General features: G+C 41.9%; 1 protein-coding gene across 2 annotated transcripts in view; it reads left to right on the top strand.

Annotated features, from left to right (window-relative positions):
- Positions 1-371: 371 nt before the first annotated feature.
- The window catches only part of cacna1ia (calcium voltage-gated channel subunit alpha1 Ia), a 217,447-nt gene continuing 205,207 nt past the window's right edge, over positions 372-12,611 (top strand). Inside the window, exon 1 of one of the 2 annotated variants that reach the window (XM_020051158.3) lies at positions 372-1,472. The gene's annotated coding sequence lies outside the window, so the exon portion shown is untranslated. The remainder of the gene's footprint in view (positions 1,473-12,611) is intronic. The other variant, XM_034295186.1, reaches the window with a different exon arrangement.

Genomic DNA, 12,611 nt, shown 5'->3' on the forward strand with positions numbered 1-12,611 from the left:
AAGGAATTTCACTTGATTATGAACCATGCAGTCTTCATCCTGCAGTTCCAACTTGTGTTTGTATATAGGTACGTGCGCGATCGTGAATTCTGCATCAGTTTCTTTTAAAAAAAACGTAACATAATGAGAGTCAACTGGGTGACAGTATTACCGCAAACTATAATTTTCATGTCTTAGTCACCCCCAACTAAAGCACACTCCATCTAGCCTACTAAAGCCACTAAAGAGAAAGCTGAGGCATTGGTAGAATCACGTCGCCCCGAACCCAAAGGGAACACAGAAAATGCCCTGAAGTGCACGTGAGTTGGAGCACTTTACGCAAGCCTAATCACTAACCGATTTCCACTTCACTTACAATCCCAGTCTCGTGAGACGCAGGTCAGGACGTCGGTCGTCTCTCGACATTCCCAAATCTTTCCAAGCTCTCTCGATAACCGCGTATCCACTGCAAGACAGATGTTTGACGCGCAATCCCAACGAATAGCCAGGAGAAAATGCGGTGAGAATATTATTACTGTTGTGAATCAGCTCTGAAATCCGCTAAAGTTCTCATTAATAGTGAAAGACTTTCAAAGCCTTTCGGATAATAATTGAACGGAACTGAGGTTCAAAGCCTTTCGGATAAGAATAGAACGGAACTGTTATTGCTGAAAGGTAATGTTGTTGCTGTTTTTTTTCTACTTCAACTGAAGAACACACCTGGAGAAGAAACTAACAGCTCAAATGTACTAACTTCATTAGAAAATGTCCAATTAAATATGTGTTTTCCTACAATTGGATAGCCTACGGGATTGGAAACGTTCTGGATGTTTTCAGATAAGAACAGAAAACAAATGCGTTTTATTTTGCTGAGAAAATAAAAAATAAGGAATGCATTTAATTTAAACTGGAAAAAGTCGGACTCATACATAGGCTACTCTAGAAGTCCACCGCCCAGAAGATCTACAATGCGCCTAACGTGACGGAGGTAAAATGAAATGTTACCATCTGATGTCATAAACGGAATTTATTTTAACCAGTAGGCCTAATGTTTGGGATTTTTACTGGTATTTTTACTTTTTACCAACTTGGATTTAATATAGTTTGTGGCGTAAAATTACCTACCCACCACATCAAATAAAGAAAAATAATAAATCTCGCTCTTTCGGAATCTTGCAGCCAGCTCTACCCCAGCGCACATTCAGAGTTGCCAAGGCTACAGAGCCCCTCACGAGCCAGTCCAGCGAAAACCTAATTTCGATTTCTAAGTTATATTTGGGCATTTCCAACGCAAAACATAAGTGGTGTTGCCTATATGCTAAATATATAGGCATATCCTACATCTTAATTTAACCAGCACAATGCCTCTGGACACATTAAGCCGTTTTTTTCCTCGTGGATATTGATTTTTCCTTTCAAGTCTTTTAGAAGCGAGTCGCGAGACGCTGCTATTGTTCAGTGAGCCTGGGCACACCTTTTTGATGCCAGCCAAGGTAAGTTTAAACATTACTTGAGACTCTTGTGATTGGGTATGTCTATAGCCACAGAATTCGCATATTGCACGCATCTTGAGCATTGGCTTCTCAGATGAAAAGTATAGCGCAATCGCGTCTGTGCTGTTGGAGAAATGGGAATAAGAAAGCTGAAAAGAGATCGTAATGTTAACTATAGATTATACGCACTGGAACGGATGAAAACATTTAACGTAGGCTGTTTTCTTCAATTACAGTACTGAGAAACAATAATTAAATGTCCCTACTATAAAAAATTGAATACAGAAAAAGCTAATAAGGCGAAATTACATCTCGGTTAAAGAAAACAGAAAAAAAAAACTAATAACACTGATTAGGGTGAAACCATTGGGCTATCAATTCCTTTCCAACGCCCTATTAACATGCTCGACATATTTGGCTACATTTTAGATATTCAAATATTATAACCAATTACCATGCTTTGCTAAATTGATCACTTAACTGTTTTATCTATGTACTCTAACGCTATCAGACTACAATGCTAGATCTGGTGACGTCGTTGTACTGAATTGTATCCATGCATGGTCATCTTTATGAATCCATCTTAAATAATAGGTTATTACTTTGTCATAGCCCGAACCCTCCAACACAGCTAGGCGATTGGTTTAACTGCTTCCCAAAATAGGGCCCAATCAGAGCTCTTTTTCTCAGGAGAACACACCTTTAGAGACAACGCCACAACTGTAAGATAGATGATGGAAGTGGCCAAAATTAATCACATTGCCCTTTCTGTTACCTTAACACCGGCCTTGATAATTGATAACATGGAAAGTTAAATTGGTTATCTCAATAGTACGTTTGTAAGTCTATCTGGTATGAGATCTATACGTGTGAAACTAATTGTAAGGCAAGTGAACATGAAAGATTTCCTGTGGCTATATTTACCTCGTTTCCCAGGCTTTGGTCGAAAGCGCTGTCTGTGGTGCTGAAATGGAAAACGCTTCTTGTGCTAAACTTACAGCTGTATCACTCGATGTTTGTGCTTCAATGTTAAGTCAATTTTTTAATCAGTTGCCAATTTATTACATACATGCTGTGTGTACACAGGCCTATGGTTTATATATTTAAAGCGTTCGTGAGCACATACGCGTGCGGTGTTATTTCTGCAGCAGTTACCAAGCCGCACGTGAGGGATGCCTGTTCTAACGTAACGTTACAAGTGACAACCGCCACATTTTCCGAATGGATACGTCTCCCATCCGAGTTTCCTGGTCCGACCAAACGTTCCGGATTGGACTTCCATCTCCAGCCGCTGAGTCTGATACTAGCGGACTGGCCGCCCCCGCTTCCCTTTCCCTAAATTATGTGCATCTTCACAGACAAAGCAGCGATACAACACCGGTCACGGCAGGAAACACTTGATGCAAGACTATGGCTTGTTATTGATTTTGAGATTTTCTCAGCTCTAGTCCGGTTTGAACTTTAAAACTGAAAGGAATAATCGATTCCGTTGCAATTTGGCTGGATTTCATGTAAGTGATGCGCAAATTCAGCGTTATGAAAGTTAGATTTGCACGCAAAACCTACAATTTTAAACAAGCTGAAACTATATATACTTCGAGGAAGAATACCCAGAAAAGCTGACAAGTTGGACACACCCACATGCACGCATATTACCGCCACTCGTAGGCTACTGTACATCACAACATCTGCTACCCCACTTATTTTCTATTGCTAAAATCTGCAAATTGTTAATATAATACGGCGTTTTATCACTTGGACGGTGTAAAGGCAATGCCTTGTGTATCCTGTACGCACTAATGCAACTTAACGTGAAGCAAGTAAGAAACATGACTGCTAGATAAAACGGAAAAGGGAAAATTAAGGAAGCTAATTCTCCATCGTAAAATAAACCTCTTAGCATACCTAACACCGTCATACTCTAATTTCACCGCTGTTTACCGTCCTCGTCAACGTAAACGAGTGAAGATGAAGAGGATTTTATCACAAACTTGCAACCAGTATTTGGGATGGGGTCTTAGGCAAAAACATGGTTTCTGGAGACTGCTATGCCCACGTTTAACGCAAATAGAACTGTCTTCAGTGATTTCCGGGTGACACACAACAGGTCTACTGCGCTCGGACTTGAAATCAACTTTTATTTTAAAGTGTAAACAATCAGTAAAAACATATTTCAGACTTAACAGATATTTTAGACCTCGTTTTAGTGAAAAATATAAACTATTCTCTCTACAGTTCACTGTAAAAGGAATTCATTTGTCGTTCTTTTCAACATTAAAACATGTAGAAGAAGCACTTTGCAAAGGTAGTCCAATCTCATAAAAAATGGAGCTCGCACTGCTTTGTTGTACTGTTCATGACACTCTAATAAATGCAGGTGACAAGACATTAACTGTTCGGGGTGGAGTTAGAGTAGTCTCGCGAGTCCACACCTCCAAATCTCATCAAGCATTGTTGGAGGTCTGGAGACGTTTGCCTTTGGAAGAGATTTGGAGCCAAGCGCCCATCACTAATATTTCTGTTTGATGTTACATTTGATGAAACCACACATTTGATGTGTGTTAAGTTTGTTATTCACCGGTTATTTATATGTGAATACACATCTTTTATATGTGAGTGGACTCAATTGAATCGTCTGCTTCAGCTGAATCACCCACTCAGTGTTATAGGTTTTGTTATATCCCTACAGCTAAATGTGAAGTCCGGTCACACTAACCTCGCAAGCTTTTATGTTTGTTATTGACAGAGGAATATGGTTCACCACAAACACTGCATACGTCTACAGATGTCATTTTGCAGAATTCCTGGTTGCAAAAGCATGCATGTAGTCTAGGCTACATGCTTACTGCAGGCGTTCCCCAAAGATCCTACCGTAGCAAGATAGCTGGACGAGAGTTGGCTAGATAGTGAAATAGGTTCATGAAATATTGTGTCTTGTGAAGGGCTATTGGAAAGATACAAGTAGCTACATTTTCTAATAATCTGTGATTGTGGAAAATGGTAAGCTAATTTCAGCTGCCAAAATGGTAAGCTAATTTCAGCTGCCATATCTCTGAGTCACTAGAAGTCACGTTAGCTCTAAACAATGTAATCGGCTCCTCTCTGGAAATTTTTATTAACCATTAATTTTAAACTAAATTATTTTTTTGTAAATATTGTTTTGCAAAAGCTGAAACTGGTAAGAGTTACCCTTTAGGTACAGCTTTTGACAAATCATAACTTTTCCAACTAATCAGTGATGTGACCCTTAAAACCAGGAACTATTGTGTATAATCACATCGTTTTAAGTGTGCCGAAGGATTCCTGATGTTTACACACGGAATATATACACAAGAGATTATCCTACCTCAATGCCAATAGTTTCCACTTGCCCTGGGGCCCATTTTAATGTCAACCGCATAATGAACTTTAACAAGTACCAAGATATTTTCGCTCAAAACCTAGTTGCCGCTGGCAGTAGGCAGAAACTTGCATGACAAAAACCCCTAAAAAAAGAAAATCCACTATAAAATTGCTATTTGATAACAAAATCAACTTTTTGCAAGGGCATTCACAGTCTGTGGACTTGAAATAATTTAAATACCTGTGGTTTGATTTGAAAAGGGCAGTCCATTGGTGCAGACAAAAAATGGGATTCTGTCAAGATCCTTTAAAAGGTCTTTTTGTATCTGAAATAAATATTTTAGAAAAACACTCAGTGCCTTTCCATGTATTGAAAAACAGTTTTTCTTGTAAGACTTTACTTTATAATGGAACCAATTATTTAGGAGATGGCTGTAAATGCTGGTACAGGGCTCATTAACCTTCTCTGGTCATAGGAGTGCTGATGCTGGATGAGTTTAGACTTTTAGGTTCTAATGAAGGAGTGGCGCAGGGGTCTGATCTTACATCTGAAAGCCTTTATTAATACAGGCTCTGGTCTCATATAGATGTAAACTAGTGAATGAGAATAACCCCAGACATCAATGTCTGACCTAGGCCGTGCTGTTATTGGCGCTTTGTTGGGTGCGCGCCTTTGCTCTATAACACATGTGTATAATTAAGTGTCTAGGAGGTAGGCTGTGGCAGGGTGAAGTTGTGTTGCCTGAACTCTGACCCCTAAAGCGAACATTCAATATGCCCATGAGTGATAGTTGCCCGGTATGGCCCTTGAGGTAAAGAGGTGTGTGTATGTCGGTGTCTGTTTGTTTTTGTGTGTGTCTGTTTGTACCTGCCCCTGATGTGTGCTTTGTGTAAAAGTGCAATTTTGTCAATACCCTTTCATGGAACAGAATATATTAACCTTCTGAATGGAAAGCTGGTGTTAAGAGATGGGATGTAGTCTGTGTGATGTTAGTTTCCATTCATACATGCTTTTGAAATGTTCTGTTGGGTTAGCAATGTGGTACAGAGACATGAAACAAATTAAGGAAGATGGGAGGTGCTTAGAATGATCAATGCTAGAACGACAAATGTTTTCCTTTTGTGCTTAAGTTTGTGCGCACACACACACACACACACACACACACACAGACACAGACACTGTAATTGGTCTTCCGCAGATAGCTATGTTTGTGCCATCCCTGCTGGCTGTCTCCACAGTGGAAGGAGTCCTAATGCTGTGCTCTACAGGGGACCAGCTAGGGCATTTAGACCGCTTCGAGCCGCATGCACACAATAGACTAAAAGTTATGGTGGGTGGCACTGTCAGAGACAAAGAGGGAGAGGGAGAGAGAGATAGAGGGAGAGGCATGGAAGGAGGGATATATGGAAGAGTCAGAGAGAAGAAGAGAAGGGGTGGAAAGAGGCATGTGGTGGCAGAGATATAGAAAAGGAGAAGTGTGTGGTTTGGGACAAAGTAAGATTGAGAGTGTAGGAGAAATGCAGGGAGATAGAAAGACAGAGTTGTGGAAAGAGCGGCAACTGAATCACTCGGTTCAGCCAAACGATGGGTTTATGCCCGGCAACTGGAGAGCAACAACGGGCCAGAGAGTGCCCTGAGGGAGCTCTGTGAAGGCCAGGGCCGGTGTAGATAAAGGGGAGGGATGGGGAGAGGCTCCGTAGATGGAGAGAGTGCGAACAGAGAGCACGAAGAGACAAAACCATGGAGACAGAGAGAGATGAGAGTGAGCAGGAGTGGTACAGAGAATAAAGGGAGGCTTTGAGGCACCGCGGAGGCAGCTGTCAGTATTATGTGACGAAGAATGAAGTAAAAGGAAATATTTGGTAAAACAGGAGAGAAAAGGAACAGGAGGTGACCGGAGCTAGCAAGGGTGATTTTCACCAGAGCTGGGAGGAAGAGGCTGAGTTGGAAGCATTAGGGGCCAAGGAAGGCCACTCTCGATCCAGGCAGGCGTCCTCACAACAGTCCTCCACTATCCAGCAGTATCTTCTCATAGAAAAAACATGACTCACTCACTCCCAGCCTACCACCAGGCTAGGCTGTTGAGTCATAGCGGTTGTGTGTGTGTGTGTGTGTGTGTGTGTGTGTAGGTGCATGTGTGTTGGATGTAGCATAAGTGTCATCAGAGGAGGAAATGGCCCCAGGTTAAACATTGCTAATGTTGGTGTTAATGGGATGTATTAGTAAGACAAGTATCTGATAGAGCTGGAGGCTAAACAGAACATTACAGGGCCATGTGTCCTCTGACTGGTCTCCCCTACCAAGGGGCTGCTACGAGCTGCTATTAGACGATCTGCTTCAGTAGTTTAAAAGAATACTGTTGTTGTTTCGCACACCAGCATTGCATCAAGAACTTGTTTTTGCCAGACTGACATGTGTTGGAGATGCAGCTATTATATTATTTCCAGGTGCAATGCTTAATCATGCCCAGTTGAAGTATTTCAAATGATTCACAGGCCTGGTACAATAAATATATCACCAGCAATTATATTTCCTGTTTTCCTGTGTATTTATTAGCAGTGTAATTAAATAGGTTTTATATTCTACAATGCATTGGACTGGAAATTCTGCAATTCATTCAATTTCATAGGACACTAATGTATTAAACTTGAATGAATCAGCTTTCATATCGCACAATGATCTATATGTGGATCAAACCATTGAAGCGTATTAGCTCAAATGTCACTCTCCTGTGTGTGTGTGTATGTGTGTCTGTTTGTGTGTGTGTGTGTGTGTGTGTCAACATGCGTGCGTATGACAAATCTAGGCAGGTTATGGTCAATATTACATGTTTGTCCAGATGGGTAAATTGTCTATATATACACTGTTCAAAAGTTTGGGGTCACTTTGAAATGAACTTTTTTCACGAAAGAAAAGCAATTCTTGTCCTTAAAAATAACATAAAATGTATGTGGAAATTCAGCGTAGACAGTGTCTAGTTTGAGAACCAGACGCCCCACAGGTCCTCAACTAACAGCTTCATTAAATAGTACCCGCAAAACACTAGAATCACTGTCAACAATGAAGAGGTGACTCTAGGATGCTGGCCTTCTAGGCAAAGTTTTTTCTCTGTCCTTTGTCTGTGTTCTTTTGCTCATCTTAATCTTTTTTGTTTATTGCCCAGTCTGAGATATGGATTTTTCTTTGCAACTCTGACGTTGAGATGGGTGTTTTGCGGGAGCTATTCAAAGAAGCTGCCAGTTGAGGACCTGTGAGGCGTCTGTTTCTCAAACTAGACACTCTAATGTTTTTGTCCTCTTGCTCAGTTGTGCACCGGGGCCTCCCACTCTGCTTTCTGTTCTGATCAGAGCCAATTTGTGCTGTTCTATGAAGGGAGTAGCACATAATGTTGTACAAGAGTTTCAGTTTCTTGGCATTTTCTCGCATAGTCATAATTTATCAGAAAAATAGAGTGATGGGTTTCAAAAGAAACTTATTTGTTTCTGGTCATTTTGAGCCTCTAATCAAACCCACAAAGGCTAATGCTGAAAATACTGAACTAGTCTAAAGAAGGCCCGGTTTATTACTTCTTTTATCAGGACAACAGTTCTCAGCGGTGCTAACATAATCACGAAAGGGTTTTCTAATGATCAATTAGCCTTTTAAAATGATTAACTTGGATTAGCAAACAACGTGCCATTGGAACACCAGAGTGATGGTTGCTCATAATGGGCCTCTAAACACCTATGTAGATATTCCATTGAAAATCAGCCGTTTCCTGCTACAGTAGTCCTTCCCAACATTAACATTGTCTGCACTGTATTTCTGATAAATGTAATGAAATTTGAATGGTCATAAAATCTGCTTTCCTTTTGAAGACAAGGACATTTCTAAGTGACCTGAAACATTTGAATGGTACCGTAAGTGACTTGAAAACTGTCCATAAGGGTCAATGGGGAGTGCTGATACATTAGATTGTATACATTCTAACATACAGATTGTAACCACATATATTTGTTTTATAAATAACAAATACAATTGAGCCTTTCACATAACTTAAACTTGACCATAGCCACGTTTGCATGTAGAGACAAAGTAGTTAAGTTCTCCCGATGCTTAAACCTTAACTATTCTGAGTGAATACCTAATTGTAACTTTTATAACTACATAACCTTAACCAACCATTCTGAATAAACACCAGATTCTAAGATGAATCCCTAAACTTAACCATTTGTTACAAATGTCGTACTCTAGGATTCATATGTAAACTTAACCATAAACATTCAGAATGGTCAGTTTACTTGTAGTAGTGAGGGTGTACATTCTCATCCTTTTCTTTTTATCATGGCCCCCAATGAGAATCAAGTCTGCAACCCTGACTTTGTTAACAACATGCTCTACTTGCTGAACTACACAGGAATTTATAGTAATCAAAAATACCTAACCTTAACGCTGAACTTACATACCTAACCCTTACCTTAACCTCATAGTACCTAACCCTAACTGTCGCTGGTTGCCGGTTATACTATTGTTCCCTCTTACTGTTCAATCCTTTCCTTATCTTCCAGGACTAACGTGAAATGCTGACGTCAGACCGCGAAATACGTTAGAGCGTCACCTCTCATCCCATTTCTATCAACTCCTCTGGTGATAATGGCCTGTTTGTCTGCTCCAGACATCATAATGCCTGCTATTTACCCACAGTCCTCGGCACTCTGTGTGGATCACACGTGTAGTCTCACACAGGGATTATTACCCAGGTGTTCTCACGCCCGGGTTATTACCCAGGTGTTCTCACACAGAGACCTCAGGTGATTGTTGCACCCTATCCCTATGGACATCCTACTGTGTCTGTTCTTGCAGCATGATATCTGAACATGTGACACACAGCAGGACAGGGTTGGTGTTTTTCTCTGCGTCTGGTACTTTTCCACTATGGGGTCATGTTATGCCTCACTCTTTCCTTGCTGCTTTAATCCCTGAATAATGTAGTGGTATTTAAGAGGTATGGCTTATGCATGGAACGGAACCAATAGCTTAACCCCTAAGGGAGTGGGGTATTTCTTTATATAAACTATTGTAATGGTTTGAAAAATGGTTTGAGTCATAGGATGCAAAATAATCACGCTCCAATAGCCAGGAGATGAACCAGTATATGACAGGAGGAGGTCATAATATGACGAGGGACCTCTTCTGTACCCAGGAGTGGAGTCGTTAGGCGTCGTTATAGCCCTGGATCTTTTATGAATAGCCCCGGATCTCAAATTGACCAAAATAATTAAATAAATAAAATAGCTCCTGATCTACTCATCTATGGGGGGGGGGGGGGGGGGGGACTTTGCAGGCCAAAACATGATTTTTTTTTTTATTGATACAGTATGTACATACTGTACCATGTATAACAGCAACAAAAAGTATTCTTTATAAAACTCTACATTTGGTGAGTAACCAAAGTATTTGGACAGCTAGCTTCTGGGCAGGTATAGGCCTGTCATCATGTTATCACCTCCTCCTGCTCAGATAGTGGCCCACACAATAGAATGTAGTAGTCATATTAGTCCCATTAAACTCTATGGGACCCATTACATTTGTCACCAGCTAGATCACTTCAAGGTTTCGGTGACTACAACATTGGAATGGAACCCAAGGTGGTGGCAGCGTTGACAGGTGACGGGACCCCATCATATCACCTCAAGACCCACTGGCCCCCTGAGACTCTATGACAGCGTAGTGTAGTGCACAACGTCCTGGTCAAAAGCTGTAGACATTTTAGGGAGTAGGATGCCACATTGAAAGTGACTAGTGAAAACCCAGATCCAGGCTTAGAGCAAGCATACAGTACTTGGGACATTGTTAGCAAATGTAGGCCTTAGTTTTACACTAAGAATAATAATAAAAAAAACATTAGAACATTTTTATTTCACTACTTGTAAGATTAAAGTGCCAAATTATGATGTTTTTCTTTTGGGCTGCTATATGTATTTGTATATGGTTGTGTATGTGTTAGAGGGGAAAATCAATCTTGAAAGTGAATGTTCATCCCTAAATATTTTCAGAGGTGTGTATATATATAAAGCGTGTGTGTGTGTATATATATGAGTGTACACAGCTGCAGTCAGAGCATGGTGGACTATCACTGTACCATGATCAATCAGCTTCGGAGCTGACATTTCCAAAAGCCACAGACCCAGCCTAACCAGCTGCAGCATCGGGGACAGCCTCAATGTGTCTTCCTTCTGACCCTGAGCTTGGGATTCTGTGCCGTGTGTGTTTGTGTGTGTGTGTGTGTGTGTGTGTGCGTGTGCTGCTTACGCTTACTTGTGCTTCCCTAGATTTCCCACAGTGTAGCGGCTTCCAGGGTTGTTAGATGGGTGTTCACAGCCAGCGTCAAGTCACAAATGTCCCTCTGTTTCTGTTACAACGGAGCAGGGATGGAGATGAAGCTCCCCACTATTCTGACAGTACCTTTCAGACTGGAATAATAGAGAATGTGAAGAGGAAAACAGAGAATCAGGAGGAAGCCAACGCTCCAATAATAAGCCTGTTTTCGTTGCAGCACATCAACTTCAAGCACTGGCTCTTCAGGTGCCAATGAAATCTGCTAATATATTCTTATTTTTTGTTGCTTGTCTTGGATGATTTGATTTCCCTGACACAGATTAAACCTACACACAACCTAAAAAGCCAGCTCAACAAACAATCGTTTTGTTGTATGTAGAATTCATGGCTGAGCCACGTAACTGACCTCTGAATAATGACCTTGTATTAGTCTGATAGTCAAATAATGCAATGCAATAAACACAGGCCATCCTACTGTTACTGTCTTAATGTGTACTGTGCCTTGTGCTGGCATTGTTGAAACTTAATTCAGTCTTTGCAGCCATTCCAAGGCCTGGCGGGGTTATGTCCCATGCTCCGCTGGGTGTTTAGCTAATGTGTCTCTCATCGGATCTGTGTGCGACATCGCTTATTCCATTCAAACACAGTAGCATGTGCTGCCCTGTGATGCTGAGCCTCACTGATACGGCGCGGGCGAACCCCGGGCGTGCCCACAGCTCTCACGGTGCCAGGCGCGGGCCGTTGCTTGCTGTATTCCACATGAGGTGTTGAGGTTGTACAGTAGTGGGATTGGGCGTAGATTGGAGGACACGGGTGTGGACGGAGGAGAGGGGGCCCCCTCGTTGGGCCTGTCGGGATCTTAGATGAGCCTGTGTCCTTCGTGTTGTGGCAGCGTCACTGGTGTGTCATGGTCTCGAGGCTGTTTCTTAGAGATGCCCACGCCGTTTAACTGACCGGACCGTCTTATGAGGAATGGAAGGACTCAGGGACATGGACGACAGGCTCATCGCTCTCAGTCACAGCCCAGGCTACAGAGAGACACCCCCGCTTGGGTTACGCGTGGACACGCACGCGCACTCGCTGCTAGGCCACTGAATGTGCTGACACACTAAAGACAGGCTGTCCTGCTCTCGCTCAAGGATTCCAGTAATTCCATTCCCTCCGGGCCAAGACTCTCAATTTCGCCCTCTTAATAGGGTGTGCTTGTTTGAGGGTGTCTGTCTTTGCAGTGTGAAAGAATGCTCAGACGCACGCATGCACGCACACGCGCACACACGCTGCATTATGATGGTTCAACAGGTCGTTGCTTGTTGCTCGGTGCCAGGGTTGTGCTGCTCTAGTAATTAATTTTCTACGCTGGCCATCCATGCCTCGTTTACTAATCAATCCCTCTGTTGTTTTATGAATTTAATTAGAGACCTTTCCACTCCTCTTCACCGTGGAAGAGCTGGGGACTTCTACCTAGGGAGGCAGCACTC

Source organism: Esox lucius, chromosome 11 (genome assembly GCF_011004845.1).
Source record: "Esox lucius isolate fEsoLuc1 chromosome 11, fEsoLuc1.pri, whole genome shotgun sequence".
Taxonomy (NCBI): Eukaryota; Metazoa; Chordata; class Actinopteri; order Esociformes; family Esocidae; genus Esox; species Esox lucius.